Source organism: Pinus tabuliformis, chromosome 2_1 (assembly GCF_031772625.1).
Source record: "Pinus tabuliformis cultivar Carrire ecotype Pingquan chromosome 2_1, CPIR1, whole genome shotgun sequence".
In the NCBI taxonomy this organism is placed as follows: Eukaryota; Viridiplantae; Streptophyta; class Pinopsida; order Pinales; family Pinaceae; genus Pinus; species Pinus tabuliformis.
In genome coordinates this window covers 808,360,186-808,379,313 of record NC_142299.1, presented here as the reverse complement: position 1 = coordinate 808,379,313, position 19,128 = coordinate 808,360,186, and the positions used below count along the sequence as shown (strand labels likewise).

Here is a 19,128-nt window from a genome sequence, read left to right as displayed (position 1 = left end):
AAGTATTTCATTGAGGAATGGTTCACCTACATTAGGGTTTTTGGTAGCACTACCAATCCACACGTCCTTCCTTTATATGTTTTTGATAAGATATTAGCAAGGGAGATTGCCTACCAGACTGTAGGAAAGAGCCTGACTAAATTTCTTAAAGATGACAAGAAGTCATTATGGCTTACTTTCCCCATCAAATTCGGCTCTTTTAATTTAGCTAATGCTACTAAGGAATCAGTACAAATGGAAGCCCTTAGGCTTCATACATTTCCTACAAGGAAATTCAACCCAAACAAAGTGGCATACAATGTCACTACAGGACTAAAGCTCAAAGCGTACAATCATGGAGATAATTACATTGAGGATTTGTTACAATTAGTAGTTTATTTAAAGAAATCACTTGAATGGGAAAAGGCCAACCTAAAAGCTGAAGACTTTCAAAGATTTCAAGAATTCATGAATGAGAGGCTTTGGGTCATTCCAATGCATCTATTAAAGCCCAAAGATAAGCCTACCACAAGTAACATTGTCGATAGAGCAACCCCTTGCTCTCAAAAGGACTCTTAGGTAAACACTGAAAATACACCAAACACATGGAAAATCTAGGATATAGACAACACGGCTGAGTCTAGCAGGAAGCCAGCCGAAAAACAGGTAATGGACACCCTGGCCACAAAGACAAGTTCAGAGGCCAAAGGCACTAGTTTGGAGCAGGAATGGGATAAATTAATTAAGAAATGGCAAGACACTCCCAAAGCTCCAAATACTCATGAAACATAGGAATTCAAGACTCCTTTGAAAATTCATCAAGATACAGAGCCCAAGTCTGTTGGCGAACAGTCTACACCTATGGATCAAGAAACAACAACATCCCAGCATGTCGAAATTATACCTACTCTGCCCACATTAGAAATTGTTCTGAAAGTGACCGAGATACTACCACTTGATGTATTCTATATCACTCTCCACAAGGCTATAGTCAGAAGGCAAAGGAAAAGGAGAAGGGTAGATGCACCCGAATTCTCACCTGGAGATGAGCTAATGGACGTTGTTTGGAAGGACATGCCTTTCAATCCAGCCAAGAACTTGACTAGACTATCATAGTTCACAGGAGCATACACATCAGCCACTATAGATAAGGCTACTAAGGTGTCTACTATGCTAAAGGAAAACGAGGAAAGAATCGCGTAGCTCGAACAAGATCTCGAGACAAAAAAAAGCAAGCACAAACAAGCAGGCAGCCGAGCAGTGCGCACAATTGCAGCAGGACATGGAAGTCTTGAAAATAAGCCATGAAGCCGACTTATTGGCCAAAAACATGCAGCTCCAAGAATTACAACAATCTATGGATAGGTACAAGGATGTTCCCACTACTGAGGAATTCATTAAAGAGGCTCTAGAACTAAATTCTCTTCTAGTCAAGCAGCAAGAGTATTTCTTCCAGAAGATGTCACACGTCACTCCCTACTTGATTACTAGCGACCAGCTCACAGACAAAGCCATTGACTGGAGAATAGAGTTTAATGATTTAAACACCAAAATCTATGATTTCATTGAATGGCAAGAATCAGAAGATGGAAAGAAGGCCAATCTACTCGAGATTGAGGAAACTCACAAAGACATTCTCTTCACTGATTGGGATGCTAGGATAAAACAGGTCAAGTTGGTAGTCGCGAGGGCAACTGGAGTATCAAAGAACATCATTAAGGCAATAAATCATACCCTGTTCACTACCAATCTCATGAAGGAGGGTAATACGAAATAAATTCCTGACTTAATTGCTTTGAGTAAAAGTTGGCAAGAAAAAGCAGGCAATCAAATAGATGCAATTACAAAACTGACTACGACCAAGTGGGAGTCGTATTGGCAGTATCTGGTCAAGCCACATAGATAGATTATGACCCTCAACTGTTCCCTTCATGCGACTCAAAGGATGCTGCCACCTCTTGCCGATGCAATATTTACAAGACAGCTCAAATCTCATTTCGAGCCGCCTCCTCAAATTCAACCGATGATCGAGATATGCGATTTAAAAGACAAGATGGCAGACATCAAGTCATCCTCTTAGTTTTGATTAGTTGATATTTGTTTATTTTTAGATTTAGTTACCTATGTAGGGGGAAGGTTGTTTGAAACCTCAAAATTTTGTATAATCTATTTTTGCACACTTAGCTAGAATAGTATTTATACCCTTCTCATGAATTTAGAGAAGGGTCTAGAATTTTATCAAAAACATTTGCAAAAAATGCATTATTGTAATTTTGTGAATGCTTTGGTGAAATGATGGAACGTGATCTTTTCTTTTAGATATCAGAATAATTTCCTTTGTTGATTCACTTCTTTATTCTTGGGAGATAATTTAATTTGAAGGAAGAAGTTGGTCTATGTCATTTGTGAAATGAGCAAGACTTCATACATCTGGTACTATTATCGTGTATTCATAATTTTTTCTACATCTAATTAGTGGCAAAACTTTATTTTCATGAATTATATGTGAGATTTATTGTTTCTATGAAGCATTAATTGCACTTTTGTATGATGCCATAACTGAAGTTTTGACTTTCATATATAACTCATTAAACATACGATATATTTTATAAATTTCTTTGACTAACTATTTGGTTAAAGGAATTATCTTTTACGTTATCATCTCCATTTAATCGTGTTCAAACTTTATTATCACATGTTAAAAGGATATCTTTATCGATCACATACCATACAAGAACACCTGGGTTTATATTAGAATAAGTTAAGTTAGAGAAATTGCATCAACAGAATACGTTAATTAGATTATCATTATTTTATTGCAAAAGACTCATGAGCCACCCACTCTCATCTTAAAACCCACATTGGGAAACTGGTCCCATTATCCCCAGGTGGAGCCACCACTTTAAATGGAAAAGAAGTTGTCTTAAGGTCCAGACCGGGTGGTTATCCCCCATGTTTCGACAGCATAATTTTGAGGCTGCAACATTTTAGCGCTAGAAGGAGGGCCTTTAGCTATGAATGGCATATAAAACTAAATACCACTCAAAAAGCATTTAGAAGAGTCGAAACCCCTCCACCACTTCGATACCTTCTAGATCTCATTCAGGATCCCTTGACCAGAAATCTGAAGTTGTAGAAACATCTCCCTCGTCTCCTAAAGTGGTAAGGCAACCACCATCTCCAAATTATATTCCCGAATCTCCCGAAGTTCATTCTTTGATACAGAAACTAGAAAAAATATCTATTTTTGTTGAGAAGCCAGAGAGACCCCAATTATCTGAAGAAAGTGTTACCTCCTTATTACAACAAACTGGTGTATTGATTAGACTGCAAAGTAAGAAAATTGGGGTCACTCCTTTCAAGTTCCCTATCCCTCCACAACATAGGAAAATCACTTCATCAATATCTAAATCAGATACTAGCGAGATCACTTCACCTTTCCAACTATCTGTTCCTTCATCCACTTCTACTCAATCCACTACTTCTCAAATATCCACTTCCCCCATTAGTACTACAATTATCGGTACTAACCCAGTAGTAACTTCTTCACCATCTATACCTACTTTTGGATCGACCTTCCCATTTTCTCAATCCTCAACACAAGTTATGGCCAACCTACCTACTCAACCTTGGAAAAATCCTGGTGCTATCCTGGTTGTAAATCCAAATGCACTCCTAGCAAATCCAGAAAAAATGGCTGCCTAAGTATAATCCTGACGATGCTCTCCCGGTCGAATAACATCTGTTATAGCTCCAAATCTCACTCTTATGGTTTGTGATGCTGTACTCATGGCCTAGGGCAACCCCTCCTTCCAGACCTGGTCCTAAAATTTAAAAAACAGTGTTTTATCCCTTATACGTGACATTGCCCTGAGTTAAACGCGTGTATACGCGGGTTTGTGTATATCCAACCCGCGTATATGTATTAAAACACTTAAAAAGATATAAAATTCCTTATTTTCAGGCAGAGATCGTGGGTTTTACCTGCTGATCACCTGTTAGTGCCCGTGGCCCAACTGTTCCCAACCAACTCCCAACTAAAAAACTACTTTGGGAGAGGTATAAAAAGACCTCAAAGGGAAGGCCTAAGGGAGGAGAGAAGAGAGAGAAAGGTTATTATGCTGAGATTTTTCCCCTGACCAGGTCTGAAGTCCCTTGTGCCTTCTGCACTTCCCCCATTTGTCTAGGAAACCTTTGTTTCCTTGTGTGTTGATGTTCATCCACCATTTATGACATCATGGAGAGAGTCATGGAAGGAGTTTGTTAAAGGCTTGAGGCTAGAATAGATCCGGAAGGAAGCTTTGCTTGGAGCCTATTGAAGGTGATTCAGGTGAAAATATTCCTTTTTATGTACTTTATTTGTCTATAATAAAAGAAACACATGTCTTGGTTCTCGAAATGAATCTTCTTTATGTTAACGATAACCATGTTTAGAATTCATATGTAAATGGTTGTTTGGATTTCATAACTAACTACCTTTATTTATAACATGAAGATGGTTTCTTTATAAGGTTTTGTCCATATACTGTTGTGTTCTTTGAATTGGTTGTTTTGCAGGACAAAAGAGAAGAAGGGAACTCCAAGAAGGGTTTGGACCCTAAAGGCCTTCTCAAACGTAGGACCTAAGGTACGTACCCTTTATAATAGAATTTGCTTATAATAGCATAATGGCTGTGTGAATGTGTGCTTCCTTGAATAGACAACTTTCAGTCTGCTAGGGTTTCAACCCAAAAATCCCTAGGGGAACATTTCCCTCCATCAGAATTGGCGACTCCACTGGGGACAACACTCTTGTTGTTCCTATTTTGGGTGTTTTTCAAGCCAATCAGGGCTCAGCTTCCTGTTTGTTTGTTGTTGCTATTTGGTCTGTTTTTGAACTTTAAGTTTTGCCAGTTTCTTCAGTTTGTTTTTTATTTTTCTTGAAACCTTTTATATACGCTGTTTTTCTTAGTTACAGAGGCGTATGTACGCATGTTTCTTTAAGTGAACCTGCGTATACGCAGGTTTCCTTAGTTACAGTAGCGTATACACGCATTCTGTACATAAGTACAGTCGCGTATATCTTGCAATTTTCAAGATTTGTAAATCTTTTTGTCTCTGAAGGTCTGTCTGGTAGTTTGAGTTAGTCTGAAACAATCATTTTCCAGTATCAGTTATTTGTTTTACAGTGAGCATCTTGTTCTGAATTCTCTCTGAGTATAAGAAGTATTGGTCTTGTTTTTCGTTGATTGCAAGCGTCATCGTTTTTGCTAAAGCACGCAAGATTTCTTGCTAGGAATCTTGGCTGCTCTGATTCATCAGGGTAGGAAGATTGATCTCAATCTTTGTGTTAACCTTGCTTTTGGTGAATTTCTGTTTGCTTGACAAAAACCGCTTTTTGTGACCATCCACTTCTTTGTTTCATGAAAAGTTGTTGATTGACACTTTCTTGGAATTTGTCTTTTTGATCTTTTTGGTTTTCATTGCCAAAACTTTCATTGCTGCTTTTGATTGTTAAGAGCACTTTTAAACACATTTATTGTTGTTGAGTTTTCATCCATTGTGTGGTGTCAACTTGCAAAAGTGTTTGATTGCCTATTATTCAATCACAAGTTTCAGTGTTGTTGAGAGCATTTTTTGAAAAGACTCTTTTGTTGTTGCTTTTGAAGAAAATCTTTTGAAAAACTTAGTTTTGCTTTCTTGAACTTGGTTTTCATTTGGTTTATCTTTTGAAAAACTTAGTTTTGCTTTCTTGAACTTGGTTTTCATTTGGTTTCCTTTTAGTGAGTGAAAGTGCTTTATGTTTGTCTTAGAACTTGTTTTTAGTGTTTATACGAAATGAATAGTAGCATCTCATATTCCATCTAGACATTTTAAGTGGCAAGATAAAGATTGATAAGCAAGCAACTTTCATTTTTTGTTTTTAGAGTAGTTTTAAATCTTGCATCCGCATATATTTGTTGCATTAGGATAGATTTGCATACCTTTTTAGGCATACATAGAGTTGTTAAATTTTGTGAGTGTGAAGCGTGAATTAATGAAAAGAAAAGAAAATTCTGTTTTATTAGAAGTTCCTCTGAACCCTATAGAAATTGCTCTTCATCGAAAAACGAAAAAGTGCATGTGCATGTAGTTAAATTTTTATTAATTTTTTTTTTGTGTCAAAAAACACCACTAGTTTCACTTCCGTTACCTTGTGACTTAAAGCACAACCTATTTTAAAATCAAGCGCTAATTAAAATCCACTAGAACATTTTTTTTTAGTCAGTTACACCAACAAGTTTAGGATTTTAGGGCCTTGGATTAGGCGAGTGGAGAGTTAACTCTCCAGGGCCATATAAATGTCAAACGTAGGAGTCTAAATAACGAGAGAAAATCCAATAGCGTTAGGAAGACCAGGAAAGCTCCAGATCTGGGAGTTAAGCACGAGGGTCTGTGAAGACATGGAAGAGAGATACCCCCTCTCCTACTTGTCTGAACTTACCTCACGACTGTTCTGCCTGGCTTCTGCGACGAGTTGGTATCCATAGTTGCTACTCCTAGGGATCTACACAGGTGGCTGTGGAGGGGAATCCCGTGGCACCTGAGGTCGACGTTGCATCACTCTTGACAATACTACTGGAGGGCACCCTTGCGAAGCTTGGGGGCTTGCATCGGCGCAGGCTGTTGTTAGGAGGTCAGTGTAACTTCCTCTGATACCTTCGCTGATAGGACTAGGCCCTCATCATCCCAAACTATCTTCGGAAGGCCCCTTAATTCACTTTCATATATTTTGGTGCCCGGTTCTAATCACCCGGAGTGGAAATACTTGGAAGTTGTTTGACTGGCTGTTATCTTTAGGGACTTTATAGTGTGTGCTTTGTGCTCTTAGTTGGCCTAGCTTTCAATTTTTTGAGTCTTTAGTTAGATCATAACAAAAAATTCAAAGTGGCTGACCGATCTCCCAGACGGTCTCGAAGACTTCGTGGTCTTTCACCACCAAGTTTAGAGCCTTCTCCTAGAAGGCGCAGAGGTAATACTACCGGTGGGTTTCGTCCCACGCCGGTTGACACATCGGGGATTGATCCTCCTCTCGGGGGCATTAGTGTTCAAGCAAGGCCTGGCACTTCTGAACAAGAGAGGGACACTCCAGTCCTTTCTCGAGTTCTCTTTCAAGCAGAGAATAACATAGAGGTAGAAGAACTCTCAGAGTCGTTAGCGGCTCCGAATTCTCCACTACCATCTAGTCATCCAGACGTATTACAATACGTTGGGACTCCGATGCATAGACCGTCAAGTCCAGGTTACGCTACGCGCTTACCATCGATGACCACTACTGGAAGCATGGCTTCTACAAGTGCTACGACTATGCAAACTCCAACATTGGTGCAAGGAGGAGGAACGATTTCCATCTCCTCTGCTTCCTTGTTTGGATCTTTTGCTAGCACATCTTTAGTTGGGTCTACCTCCATTTTGTCCACGAGTGGAAATGCCCAAACCAATGCTTTTGGTACTGGATTCTTCCCATTTGGCACCCACTCACAGGGTATTCCATCGGTTCCATTTAGTGCCACTATGTCCATGATGGGCGGATCGGCTTCATTCCAGGGTTTTCCTTTCGGAAGTGGTCATATACCACATTCCAACCCGACGATAGGATCCATGCCTTTTTCTTCTGTAGGACAAAGTAGCAATCCTTTCCAAGGTTGGAATAACCCTCGGGTTAGTGGCGCGGGAACTGGGAATTCGTTTATTGGCCAACAAGGGAATAGGCCGTACTCCATGGTTAGTTCGTTTCAAAGTATTCCTCCCCTATCTTCGGCTTGGAATCCTTATCAGGGGTTATCAACCCCTTATAATCCTTTAGGAGGAAACTTTGTTGGTTATGGAGGTTTTGCGGCCGGAGTTGGTCAAACTCCAAATTTTGCTGGATCGCAAGGCTTTCCTTTTGGTTCAGCCAGTTCTACGGGTTACTTCGAGTAGCCTGGTGCCTCCCAAAATCGAGGACAATCTTTTCATAACTTTGGGAGTTCTGCCCAGTCTGGGTGGAATCCCCAAAGTCCTCCTAGGCTTCTCTCTCTGGCAACGTTGAACTTGCCAGATATCACTAAGTTAACAAATGACCCAATCAAATACAATCCGGCCTGGCCTCCGGTCCCAACCAAACTCCCTTCAGACATTCCAAAATTCGAAGGGAAGAGCGGTGAAGACCCAGGCGACCATGTAACCACATTCCATTTGTGGTGCTGATCTAACTCCCTTATCGATGACTCGATTAGGTTGAGAATCTTTCAGCGCACCTTGACTGGTAATGCGGCCAAATGGTATATAGAGTTTCCAGGGGGCAACTTTACATCTTTCGCTGACTTAGCCAATATTTTCTTAAATCATTTCCAGTTGCCTGTCTGTTATGATGCCGGAACTGAACTTCTGGCCACTTTTCGTCAGGATAAGGCAACTCACATTTCTGACCATATTCAGGAATGGAGACAGAGAAAGAGGCTCATTAAAGCCAAAATCCCTCCGGAGTACCGTCTCAAGTGGTTTTTGAAATCTTTACAACCCGAGATCTCCAAGGATGTCTCCATGTCTGGAGTCTATTCTGAGGAGCAAGCCATTTTTAGGGCCCAACAATTAGAATTGATCTACTCTCAGTTTAGGATCCTACAAAAATACTTGCCAGATGCTCCTGGGTCTAAGGTTGATGTAGCTAAGTCGAATCCAGGTCCCCACGCGGATGGTATCGTTGGGTCAGTAGACATAACTACCTTGAGCTTGTTGAATCAATTGTAGCAGTTGTCCTTACAAACTGCTTCTAACAACCAAGTCACATCGTCTAATCCCCCGGCTTCCCAAACTTCTTCAATTAATGCCATCTAATCTGATAACCCCAAAGGAAATCAAAATTCCAATGGGAAAAAGAAAGGAAGAGGTAAGAAAAAGAACCAGGATGGGAAGCTTGATGCAAATAAATCCGGCAACAACGCTGGTGGTGGTAGAAATGAGTCGAGAAAGAAAGTCAAGTTTCCATGCAAGTTGTGCAGTGGAGACCACTTAACTCATCTCTGCCCTAAGATTGAAGATGCTCAGCGCTTGTTAGGATAGCAAGGGACTTCTAGTTCTCAAGTTGTGTTAACTAACCCGTTTCCCCAAGGGCAGCAACTTCTTGCTGGCGCGAGTTCAAACCCTGGAACCTCCACAGGGGGAAACCAGGAAGGGGAAAAATCATTGAATGTTTTCATGATGGGTTCTAACATCCATGTGGCTACTTGGTCACATGATTATGGTGAAGCTGAAACTTCCAAGGACAAGACTATTCCCGGAAATACGGACCTTCATATTCAGCGACCCCCTGTTGAGACTATACCAAGGATACCGAAAGGTTCCGCTAAACGCGCGACTGTTAATCCTAATGCCAGGGCCACCCAGAATTACTCCATTGTGGAGGATCTAGCTCAGAGTCCATGCGCCATGTCCGCTTTAGAGGTTCTCCAGTCGTGTCTAGCTCAGCGAAGTGCTTTACTTTCCGTGATTGGAGCAGTCGATCTAGCTAATTCTTTAGTGCTCACTTTTGACATGTTAAATGTCAAAAAGCGACTCCCTCATCATATGGCTTTCCAAATAAAGTCTACATACTGGAAAATCAATATTTTTCATACCGTTATAGATGAAGGAGCTTCCACGTGCATCATGTCGATGTCATGTTGGAAAGCTATTGGATCGCCTTTGGCTGTTCCTTCACCCACAGTCTTGACTGCATTTGATGGTAATTCTCATAAGCCGCATGGGATTATCCCGGCCCTTCCTATATGTGTTGGGGGGAAGGTTGTCAATATTGAAGTAGAGGTCATAGATGCTAACCTAGACTATAATCTCCTATTAGGAAGGAACTGGGTATACGAAATGGACGCCGTTGTTTCGACTCTGTTTCATGTCATTTGCTTTCCTCATGAGGGGAAAATCGTTAAGGTTGATCAAATGGATTATTGTCCAGTCGATCCTCAAGCAAGCTTTGACTCTACTGTTCCTTTAGTGGATAACCCTCGCTCGCCTATTGAGAATTTAGGAGTGGGAATGTATTCCTCATTGATTGGTACCTTTGATCTTCCCTCTCCTTTTGCTAAAATCAATGTCATTTCATCATCTAAGGAGTCCCCTCGAGAAGAGTCCTTTCGAACTCATTATCTTTCAGACCCTTGGACCTTGCCTTCACCTACGACCACATTAGTTGAAGGACAAGTAAATGGAATGACATTCCCTATATCTGCAGCTGAGCTTAGATATCAATCTATCGTAGACTTTGCAGACAACCACCCTGCTCCTTTTTCCGAAGAGGAGTTAGATGGTGATGTGGCCCCGGCTTGGAGCCTTGATTCTACCTCTGCCTTGGACTGCTTAAATAAAGTTTTACCTTCTAAAGAAGCAATCCTCGAAACAATGATGGGTATAGATCGACCTTGGGAAGAATTACACCATCGTTCATACTTTCTTCCTCCATTGCAGGAAGTAGAATCTAGATTCTCCGAGCTCTTTACTAGTGATGTTTGTACGGTGTCAAATCCTTTGGCTCCAGCACACATTCGTGCCGAAGGTAATATGTCGGTAATTTCAAAAATGATACCTATAAACATCTCTAGGGACCCTAACGTCATCTAGAATCTCTTCATCGAAATTGAGTGTTCCCCTGAAGAAATTCAAATTTACACCGACCTATTTAAGGAATTTCGAGATGTATTTGCTTGGTCTTATGAGGAAATGCCTAGCATCGATCCTTCTATAGTTCAACATGAGATCAAGACGTATGAGAACACCAAACTAGTTCGTCAAAGGCTTCAGCCGGTTAACCCTAGGAAAGTAGCAGCTATCAAAGCTGAAGTTGAGAAGCTGCTAAAGGCAGGTTTCATATACCCTGTTCCTCTTACTGATTGGGTTTCTAATCCAGTACCTATGGATAAAAGCAAGGAACAATACGAGTATGCATCGATTTTAGGGACCTAAACAAAGCTTGTCCGAAAGATAATTAACCCATGCCATTCATTGATCAGATTATCGATGAGTGTGCGGGTAATGAGATTTTTTCCTTCATGGATGGTTTTTCGGGTTATAATCAAATTTCTATCCGTCCTGAAGATCAACATAAGACAGCCTTTATATGTCCTTGGGGTACCTTTTCATATAGAAAGATGCCTTTTGGTCTTAAAAATGCTGGGGCCACTTTTCAGCGGGCCATGTCATATGCTTTCTGTTATGCTCTTAACCTGCAAAGCGATACCCAAACAGAGAATTTGCGAAGAAAAGATACCGAGAACACAAAATATGCGAAGAAAATATACCCAGAGCACAGAATAGCAATGATTTTATTATCCAGAGAGAAATGTTCACAGGCCTCTTCGAGGGGGCAACCTCCAATAGAGCAGAGCTCGATTACAAAACAAGACACACTCCTCCTCGCAGGGAGTCTCTATCCTTTATATATGACTAATACATGCAATACCACGAGCCAATATCGTGGATTTTATTAATACCATCTATCTAATACTACCGCCCATTTACCATCTAACTAATACTTCTGCCCATTTGCAACTAACTGTGGTCCCGTCATTAATTGCGGGTGAACCACTTACAATTATTAATATGGGCTTTATTGACTCTTGACTATGACGTGATCCCATGACATAAATAAGGGGGTTAGGGTGGGACCCTAACATGCCCTCCCCCTTAAGACTAGCCTTGTCCTCAAGGCTGAAGCTGTGGAAACTGCTGAAGAATAGCGGCTGGTTCCCAAGTTGCATCTTCCGGCGAGGTGTCTTTCCATTTGATTAGGACCTCCGTAATCACGCGGCCACGCAGGTGCTTGTCTCGTGTGTCTAGAACCTGTTCAGGTTGAAGCCAGATTGATCCTTCTTCATCCAATTCAGGTAGACTGGTTTGAACTCTGCAATTGTTCCCAATCACTTTCTTGAGGCACGATACATGGAAAACTGGGTGGATTTTTGCTGTAGGTGGCAAAGCCAGCTTGTAAGCCACTTCTCCAATGCGCTGAAGTACTTGATATGGTCCGTAGAATTTTGGAGAGAGCTTTTGACAGCCCTTGTCTTTGAGTGATGTTTGCTTATATGGTTGCAGCTTCAAAAAGACCTGATCCCCTTCTTGAAATTGGCGCTCTGAGCGATGTTGGTCAGCCTGTTGCTTCATACGGTTCTGAGCTTGATGAAGATTCTCGCGCAAGTGGGCCAGCATGGTTGCACGGTGTTGTAAGAGTTGATCCACTGCTTGTACTTTGGAGCACCCCGTGAGATAAGAAGTAGGGGACGGCGGAAGTTGTCCATAGACTGCTTCATAGGGAGTCATTTTGGTGGTGGCATGATAGTTGGTGTTATACCACCATTCCGCCAGAGGTAACCACTGTGCCCAAAGGTGTTGTTTTTCTGAAGTGAAACACCTAAGGTAGGTTTCTAGGCATTTGTTGACGGCTTCGGTTTGACCATCTGTTTGCGGATGATATGAAGTACTGAGTTTGAGTTGAGTGCCTTGTATTCTGAAGAGCTCCTGCCAAAAATTACTGGTGAAGATTGGGTCGCGGTCGGACACAATCGAAGTGGGCATGCCATGCAATTTGAAGATTTGATCCATGAAAGTTTGAGCAACCAAAGTAGGTGTGAATGGTTGGGGTAGAGCGCAGAAATGAGCATACTTCGATAGTCGGTCCACAACCACCATGATGACTGATTTGTTCCCAGACTTTGGAAGACCTGTAATGAAATCCATGGAGACCTCCATCCAAATTGACGCTGGAATGGGCAATGGTTGTAATGTGCCTGGTGTGTTGATGGTTTCCCCCTTGTGGCGTTGACAGACGTCACATTCTGCTACAAAAGTAAGGATGTCCTGTTTCATGCCGGTCCAAAAAAATGATCTTCTGGTGCAAGCGTATGTCTTCTGAAAGCCCGAATGTCCTGCAATGGGAGAGGAGTGCAATTCTGCCAAAATGCGACTTTTGAGGGTGGATGTTGGTGATATGACGACTCTGTCCTTGTAGCGAAGAATATCATTATGCCACGAGTAGCCCTTGCTGGAATTAGGATCTGCCTGTAATTGAGAAATGAGTTGGGAGAGCTCAGGATGTGAAAACCATTCCCCGCGAGCCTCTTCAATCCAGTCTAAAATGGGGAGGGATATTGCGAGCAGAGTACTTTCCTCCTCAAATTGGCGTGACAATGCATCTGCTACCCTGTTGTCTTTCCCTTTCTTGTAAATGATCTCATAATCATAACCCAGCATTTTGGCTAACCATTTATTTTGTTGGGGGGAAGATAGGCGTTGCTCCAAAAAATATTTAAGACTGTGATGATCTGTGTGGATTTGGAAACGTCGCCCCAACAAGTAGGGTCGCCAGATCTCAACTGCATGTAAGATGGCCATCATTTCCTTCTCATAGGTAGATTGGCCCAAGTTCTTCCCACTTAGTTGTTGGCTGGTGAAGGCCAATGGTCGCCCTTCTTGCATTAAGACTGCTCCAATACCTGTTCCCGAAGCATCAGATTCAATGACAAATGTTTTGGTGAAGTCCGGTAGGGCTAAGACCGGAGTGGAACACATGGCTGTTTTGAGAGCGGTAAATGCCTGTTGTGCTTCTGCATTCCAGAAGAAGGAATTTTTCTTGAGAAGTTGCGTCAGGGGCTTCGCTATGCAGCCATAGTTGCGGACAAATTTACGATAATAGCCTGTGAGACCCAAAAATCCTCTCAAGCTTTTCAAGGTCTTAGGTTGAGGCCATTCTTGCATTGCCTGGATCTTTTTGGGATCAACCTTGACACCTTCACGGCCCACAATGTGGCCTAAATACTCAACTTCTTCCATGCCAAATGCACACTTAGACATTTTGACAAATAGTTTATGCCTGTCGAGCAGTTGCAAGAGGATATCTACATGCTTAAGATGTGCCGCCCAAGTGCCACTATAGATGAGGATGTCATCGAAGAAGACCAGGACAAATTTTCTGAGATATGGTCCGAGGAGGTGATTCATAAGGCTCTGAAAAGTAGAGGGGGCATTACAGAGGCCAAATGGCATGACCAAGAACTCATAATGGCCTTCATGAGTTCTGAAAGCTGTCTTGGGAATGTCAACTTCCTTCATGCGAATTTGGTGGTAGCCTGAGCGAAGATCCAATTTAGTGAAGAATTGAGCCCCATTGAGTTCATCCAGCAAATCGTCAACCACTGGGATGGGAAATTTATCTTTGACTGTTAACTTATTGAGGGCCCTGAAGTCTAGACACATCCGCCACTCCCCATCTTTCTTGAGGACCATGACGACTGGAGATGAGTAAGGACTAATACTAGGACGAATGACACCTGCTTCCAACAATTCCTTGATGATTTTTTCTATTTCATTCTTTTGGGTGAATGGATGTCTGTATGGCCGCACATTTGGGGGTTGGGCCCCTGGGACCAATGTGATGCTATGATCATGTTCTCCTCGCGAGGGTGGAAGTTCATGAGGTTTGTCAAAGACCGTCCGATGTTTATTCAAAATCTGTTGCATCTCAGGATGAATTGGCGAAGACATGGTATCTACTACCTGGATGGCATTAAATTGAGCTACTACTCCATGATGGCCCTTTTTTAACAATTTTTCCATTCGATGCGAGCTTATGATAGAAGGGGCTCCCGCTTGTAGCCCACGGAGGGTATGTGTGTAGTCGTTCTGCTTAAAACTCATATATAACTCCTGGAAATCCATTGTGATTGGCCCAAGAGTGCGGAGCCATTCCGCACCTAGGACAATGTCGCAACCCCCCATGTGTATTGCAAACATGTGGGTTTTCAATTGATAATCCCCCATTTGAAGTTTGACATTTTCACAGCGACCTTCACATTTCATTGTGCCTCCATCTGCAATCTGGACTTGGAAGTTAGAAACTGCTCGGACATAACAATGTGCTGCTTCAGCGATCTTTTGGTGGATGAAATTATGGGTACTTCCACTATCAATCAAAACTATTACTGGCCGATGTTTAATAAAACCCCTGATTTTGAGAGTTTGAGGTGAAGAAATTCCTGCCAATGCATGTAGCGAAATCATGGGTTCATCAGATACCATCTCCTGTTGGTTATCTTCTTCGGTCGCCTCTGGTTCCCCAAGTGGTGGATCTTCCTCGGTGGAGCTGTAGTCAGTGGCATCTATTTGAAAAAACTTGTGCTCTTTGCATTTATGACCCGGGGAATATTTTTCATCACAGTAGTAACATAGTCCTTGCTTCCTTCTTTCGGCCATTTCTGCAGGTGACACCTTTTGAACCTTAAGTGTTTGGGTCATATTGGGAGCCTGTGAGGGACGACCTTTAGCAGTAAAGTTGGGGCGGCTGGATTGAGCTGCTAATGCCCTTTCCACCTTACGGGCTACCTGGCAAGCCTCGTTCCATGTGGGGGGGTGGTGGAGTAGAACCTGAGCTTTGATGGCTTCTTTAAGACCGCTGATAAAGCATTCCATGTAGAATTCATCTGTGAGACCCTTAGTGCGGAAGGCTAAGGCTTCAAAAGTGGTAATATATTCATCCACTGTACCCGTCTGTCGGAGCTTAGTGAGACGCCCCAAAAAAGAGTCTTCCTGTTCAAAGCGATTTCGAAGAGCTTTGGTAAATTGGCCCCAATTCTGAAATTCTCCATTGCAACGCTGATACCATTCCTTCCATTGCCATCGTTCACTGTCCAAGTACATGGTGCCCACCATAAGCTTAGTCCCCTCATCTCTGATATGATTCAATTGAAAATACTGCTCCATTTGTGCTAGCCATGTGGACGTGTGAGAACCGTCAAATTTCTGCATATCCAACTTGGGAGGTCTCTGATTGGGTGGTGGATGGGTGTGCCAGACGTGAGGAGAGTGGCTAGACTCTCCCTCATGGTATTCATGACCCTTATACGCCTCCTCGTGGGCTGGCTCCTTGCCCTTGTCCTGTATTAGGCACTCTAATCCTTTAAGATGTTTTTCGACCCTTTCCACCACAGAGTGGAGGGAGTGCACCTCTTCTTCTATTTTTTCTATCCTTTCATTGGCCATTGCTTGAGCCCTTTCATTGGCCATTGCTTGAGCGCGAGTTTCTACCATACACCCGTCTGACTAAAATTTGGGACCGCCGAATTTTTTTTTTTTTTTTTTTTTGCCAAGAATTGAATGGTACCACCTTGCTCAGCTCGTCGTCCTGATTCTGATGGGATAGGTCACCAATAAGCGCCCTGGAAGATTTTTTTTTTTTTGGAAAACTCCTAACGGAGTTTTACTCCTTTCTAATCAATACTGCAGTCGCCAAACCCTCAAAATGTCAATGCCACCATAAGTCCTGCGAAAATTATATCCAGGTACAGGAACCCTTTCCAACTACTCCGATCTGGCTAATCTGGGAGATCTGACTGGTGGAACAACTGCTGCTATCAGATCTGGGAGATCTGAATGGTGGAACAACTGCTGCTGCTGATCTAATGGAGTGGCGGGACTGATGTCTGCTGCTGCGGCACTTCTTTGCACACGCTGATCTGGAATAGATGATGTGTGATCCCCTGATAGAAAAGGGAACTATGGTCTTGAGGAGTGTCAGGTGCTACAGATCGCAATATACATAAGGGTCTGACAGTAGTACTCGGCCCAATGTTTCAGGGCTCTAACTAAGGAGGATCGACCGTACCCTTAGCCGTACAACCCGACTACCCTATCGTACGGGCGAGTAATCTCTCCGAGTGTTGTTCTCGGTGTACTGTAGCAACAAGACGGCCGAAGGTTTATCTATGGCGAGGTTTCAAGGGAGCTAGGGGGATTCCTATATACCCAGAGGGTACGTGGAAGACAGTCCGTGCGCGGTTCTGTCTAATGCGCTACTACTCAAAGGGGTACCCACAGGGGTTACAAGGGAGTCCAACAGACGTGACCACCTCTTGTATTTCCTGCGTGCATGCCTCCCCAAATCCACAGGTTTATGCGCTTAACGACAGATCCCGTGGTTTAAAGACGCCGGAACACGTCTCTAGCCTAAAAAATTTTGCTAAAATTTGGAGATCCCACCGGGCCCTGGAAAGTGCTCTGATACCACTTGTTATGCTCTTAACCTGCAAAGAGATACCCAAACAGAGAATTTGCGAAGAAAAGATACCAAGAACACAAAATATGCGAAGAAAATATACCCAGAGCACAGAATAGCAATGATTTTATTATCCAGAGAGAAATGTTCACAGGCCTCTTCGAGGGGGCAACCTCCAATAGAGCAGAGCTCGATTACAAAACAAGACACACTCCTCCTCGCAGGGAGTCTCTATCCTTTATATATGACTAATACATGCAATACCACGAGCCAATATCGTGGATTTTATTAATACCATCTATCTAATACTACCGTCCATTTACCCTCTAACTAATACTTCCGCCCATTTGCAACTAACTGTGGTCCCGTCATTAATTGCGGGTTAACCACTTACAATTATTAATATGGGCTTTATTGACTCTTGACTATGACGTGATCCCATGACATAAATAAGGGGGTTAGGGTGGGACCCTAACACTTTCCACGACATCAAACATGTCATCGAGGCATACTTGGATGATCTCACTGCTCGTTCTTGAAAGAGAACTGATCACCCTAGTCATCTTCGATTGGTTTTCGAGCGATGTCGTTTTTATAAAATCCGGTTGAATCCCAACAAGTGCGTTTTCGCGGTTACGTCCGGTCGGTTGTTAGGGTTCATCGTGTCCAATGAATGGATTCGGGTTGATCCCTTCAAGGTTGAGGCGATAGTTCAGTTGCCTTCCCCGTCCTCAATTCGACAACTTCAAAGTCTTCAAGGGAAGGCTAATTTCTTAAGATGGTTTATAGCAAACTATGCCGAGATCACTAAAGGGTTCATGCATTTGCTACGGAAAGGAGTTCCATTTGTGTGGGACGACTTTGCGCAGTGGTCGTTTGATGCTTTGAAAAAGGCATTAGTCTCTGCCCCGCTTTTGAGTCCACGGATTATGGTAGAGACTTCCTTTTATATCTCGCTGCAGCAGAATCAACCATTGGTATGGTTCTCGTTCAGGCAGACGATGCTCTCGCCGAGCATGTGATTTATTATTTGAGCCGAGGTTTAATAGGTCCTAAACTTTGCTATTCTCCGGTTGAGAAGTTGGCCTTGGCAGCTGTCCATGTTGTCCAGAGGCTCCGTCATTATATCATGCTACGCAAAACTTTTGTCTTAGCGGAAGTCAATCCATTTCAATTTTTCCTCAGTAGGCGAGTGATTGGGGGCAAATATAATCGATGGATAGTCATTTTTCAAGAATTTGATCTCGAGTTCTTGTCTGCCAAGTCTAAGAAATCCATGGTTTTCGCGGAGCTAATTTCTGAGCTACCATGTGGAGAGGATACTGTTTATGAGGAAAGTTTTCCCGATGAACATTTATTCCTCATCTCTTCACTCGACCCTTGGTATGGAGATATCATTGTCTATCTCCAGACTTCGAAGTTTCCCTCTACTTTCTCCAAGGATGAACGTCGAAAATTACGTCACCTGGCTAAAAACTATGTTATCAGTGGTGACACACTATATCGTCGAGGGGTTGATTCAATCCTTTGGCACTATTTAACCTTAGAGGAAGCAGAGTCAGTGCTCAATGACTACCACAGTGGAGCTTGTGGTGGTCATCTATCAGGGCTTGCTACAACCCAGCGCATCTTACGTGCTGGCTATTTTTGGCCTTCACTCTTTAAAGACTGTGTGGAAGTGGTCAAACGCTGTCACCCGTGTCAAATTTTTACTCGGAAAATGCGCGCGCATCCAACTTCTCATTTTCCCGTTGTCATTGTCAGTCCCTTTACTAAGTGGGGTATTGATTTTACGACTTGTAATCCGCCTTCAGCGACGAATCACATGTACATTATCGTGGCTGTAGACTACATTACGAAGTGGGTTGAGGCCATGCCTACATATAAGAATGACAGTGACACGATAGTATTGTTTCTTTTCAATCAGGTTATCTCAAGATTCGGTATCCCGAGAGAGATTGTCACTGACCATGGCAGTCATTTTCAGAATCAACTGATGTCCGAATTGGCTCTCAAATTGGGTTTCTGCCAAGAGCATTTGTCTCCTTATTATCCTCAGGCCAATGGACAGGTCGAGGCAGTCAATAAAACTCTTAAGACGATACTCCAACGGA

General features: G+C 42.6%; 1 pseudogene; it reads left to right on the top strand.

The window, feature by feature from the left end:
* The first annotated feature begins 1,261 nt into the window (after nucleotides 1-1,261).
* Nucleotides 1,262-19,128, top strand: part of LOC149203057 (3-phosphoinositide-dependent protein kinase 1-like) — a 31,028-nt pseudogene continuing 13,161 nt past the window's right edge.